The following is a 3236-nucleotide window of genomic DNA, read 5'->3' on the forward strand; positions in this document are numbered from 1 at the left end:
AAAAGGAGAGAGAGAAAAATTAAAAGCAGCATTTTTCGCGGATTGTTCTCCGTGCGCTGGGGCGCGGCTGCGGGCGAGAGGCGACGGTGGGCGCGGAAGGAGGTGAGCGCCGGCGGCAGCGCCGCGCCCGCGCCGCCATTTGGCGCTGGGGGTGAGGCGGGGGCTGCCCGGGGCCGCGGCGGGGAGGGAGGCGAGCGCGGCCGGCGCCTCCTCACGAGGTTTGAGCCGTGGGGCTGCGCCGCGAGGGCTGAGCCCCGCCGGCTCCTGTTGCCGTGCCGCTGCCGGGCGCTGGTCTGGGCGCATCTGCTGGGGCAGCGCACCGTGCCCCTGCGGGAAAGGGACCGAAATTCGGGAAAATGGCCTAGCTGGCGTGGCCACGAGCCGCCTCCGAGCGAGCTGTTTGCTCACCTAGCCTATTTATAAGCCCGGCAGTAGAAGTGGCCGGTTGAGTCCAGTCTAAAGGAGAGCAGAGCTCTGTCTGTGCTCTTTCACCCTCCTAATTAATAAAGCTGTGGGGAGYGTTTAGCTCTCTGGGAGGTAAATGCTTTTCCTAATCTAAGTTCTGCAGCAATATTTCATATTACTCTTGTTTTTATTCTAGATTTTTCTTTTTTTTCCCGCTACCTTAAGCTGCTGTGAGAGGTTTCTGCTTTTGTTTCTTGGCTTGGAAACAGCATCCAGGCTTTGGTCCTAGGCCACGGCTTTAGCCATTAGGCCATGCTCCTTCATGCGCCAAAGCCCTCAGTGAAGTGAGGGCTATTCTATGACCTGTCTGCACTTCTCTTTGCTAACCACTTCAGATGACCCTCCGCAGGATCTGAGATGAGAAGGCTGCCGCAAAGACTCCTCTCTCATTGTGGAGGTGCTTGATTTAGAAAAGATGCTTGTCCTGGTTAAATATGTAGCTTTCCTGAAAGGCTCCAGTGACACTACCTAAAATAACTGCACATCTTTTGTATGCATAGAATAGCACTGATCATCTGTATTGCAGAAGGCTCTTTAAGTAAATTCATACTGTCTGTGCAGTTTATTATTTAGGTGAGAGGTAAAATTAAGCTCTTGTTTTAATCAGACTTTTCTTTTTAATCTGCAACAACATAATCTGCAGAAACATCATATAGCACTGACCACATCTGTGGGGTCTGGAAAGCAAGTAAGGCAAGCACACTTATCTTATTTAGGTGTGCATATATATATGTATGTATGTATGTATATGTTCAAAATTTTAAATGCCTGTTYAAGCCCCTGGGGCAGGAGGCATGTATCTCTTTCTTTTTTTTTTGGTGAGCAGTCTGGAAAATTTCCATCTGCTGTGAGGCAGCCTCCTGTAAAAAGGGCACTGTACAACTTGAACTATTGTTTAACCATTTACTTTAAATACTATATATTCTGTGTTTGTCTATAAGAACGAGCTTTTTAAGTTAAATGTGTACACATTAACAGAGCAGATGGAGCACCTCAAAAAAGATTTCCATCTTTTTTGGAAAAAATGGACTCATGGACTTTGGCTTTAACATCAGTTCCATCCTTTACAATACCTTTGGTTTATTTTTCCCGCATAGCCTTGCTTTGTGTTTGCATACGTATCAGTTGTGAAGGCACAGACTGTTTGTTGTATGTCCAGCTGGGCTCCTGTTCCTGGCTTGCACAGACACTTAAAAAGCCAAACCATTGTCAGTATTTATACTTGCCTGGAAGCAATGGGCTTTTGAGAGATGAATATGATAGGAAACAAATATTAATTAGCTCTGGATTTTAGATTAATCTTCTGATTCATGCTGTAGATAAAGGGAATGCTAAATATAGCTAACATTTAATGTTCTCCTTTCAAGCTGACAGAAGTGAACCCAAATGTGGGTTTTGTATATTGGCAACTTTTATCGTGCTGTATTTCACAGAAGGAAGTTAACATGCTGTTGTTTTGAGTCCGGGGTAACAAAAGTGAGTAAGTAAGTCATTAAAGTAAGTCAGTTTTGAATGCTTACAAGTACACTGAAATAAGAACAAAGGGGGAACAGACACAATGATAACATGTTGCGGATATCCAGCAATGAAAGGAAAATTACTCATTTAAAATATAAATCATTTAGTTAAGTGAGCTGGTGGCTTAGACCCCATTAATCTGGTGCAACAACATTAACTCCCAGCATATTTGACTTTCATCTGGTTGGCTATATTCTACCAATGCTAAGTAAACAAATCTTCCTTCATCTAATAATTGCATTAAACAGGAACATCCCAAACAATGTATTTTGAGCTGTGAATGACAAGTTTAATAAGGGCCTCCAGGCTGCTCATTTCACAGCTGTTTTCTAATAAAAATAGCTAATCATTAAGCTGCCTTTGACTGAATGTTTTTGCAAGCACAGGGTTTTTTGGCTAGGAATTTTAAAAATTAACAATTATTTCAAAACTACAGATGAAAATGTAATTGGGATCTAGCAATTAACTACAAAGCATCACCAGCCAAGAATTACAGCATCTTAGGGTGCATTTGTTGCACTTTGCTTCTGGATTATGTCAGAGCACTCTGCTCTCTTATTTATTGTCGTTCACCATGAGCCTGCATATTTTAATCCCTTTATTATAGCATATAATTTAAGTATACCTTTTTATAAGTAATTGAGGCATATGGTAACTGTCAGCTTTTGCTCGTAATTTTATTGCCAGCAAATACCTAGCACTAGTAAACATTTGGCAATGAAATGAGAAATCACTCATTTAGTATCTTAAATCAGTCAGTTACACTGACCTGTTGGTCTAGTTCAAACTAATCAGATACTACAGCACTGACTTACTACAAATTACCTCCCCACATGTTTGACTTTCATCAGCTTGCCCGTTGCTCTACAAATGGTAAAATAAACAAATCTTTCAGCATGCTAGATGAATCAACATTGCTGCATTTTTTTTCCTATGCAGAGCCAACTGGTGTTTTTCCTCTATTTGGACTAGGGAAGGGCTCTGAGAAACTGGTAGAGGATCTTGCTTGCCTGTGGTAGCCAAGGATGTACATTTTCGGATTGTGTAGTAAAGAACTGTAGGCCAGATAAAAACAGATGAGAGCTGTATTTTGGGAAGTTAGTGTGTGTTTGTATGCATCCATGGATACATTCTTAATGGACATTCTTACATAGCCTCAAAAATTACAATTCACTTTACAGGTTTTGAAAAGTATTGCTGAAGTCCTAAAGAAACACGACAGAACTGAATACCATGTGTGGTTTTTTTTTTTT

At 42.1% G+C, this 3236-nt stretch overlaps 1 protein-coding gene across 2 annotated transcripts in view; it reads left to right on the forward strand.

Annotated features, from left to right (window-relative positions):
- Positions 1 to 6: 6 nt before the first annotated feature.
- The window catches only part of PPM1K (protein phosphatase, Mg2+/Mn2+ dependent 1K), a 19909-nt gene continuing 16679 nt past the window's right edge, over positions 7 to 3236 (forward strand). The window contains exons 1-2 of one of the 2 annotated variants that reach the window (XM_085316342.1): positions 7 to 102; positions 801 to 862. The gene's annotated coding sequence lies outside the window, so the exon portion shown is untranslated. The remainder of the gene's footprint in view (positions 103 to 800; positions 863 to 3236) is intronic. The other variant, XM_085316341.1, reaches the window with a different exon arrangement.

This window comes from Rhea americana, unplaced genomic scaffold (genome assembly GCF_003343005.1).
Source record: "Rhea americana isolate MKP2758 unplaced genomic scaffold, rheAme1 scaffold_462, whole genome shotgun sequence".
Lineage (NCBI taxonomy): Eukaryota > Metazoa > Chordata > Aves > Rheiformes > Rheidae > Rhea > Rhea americana.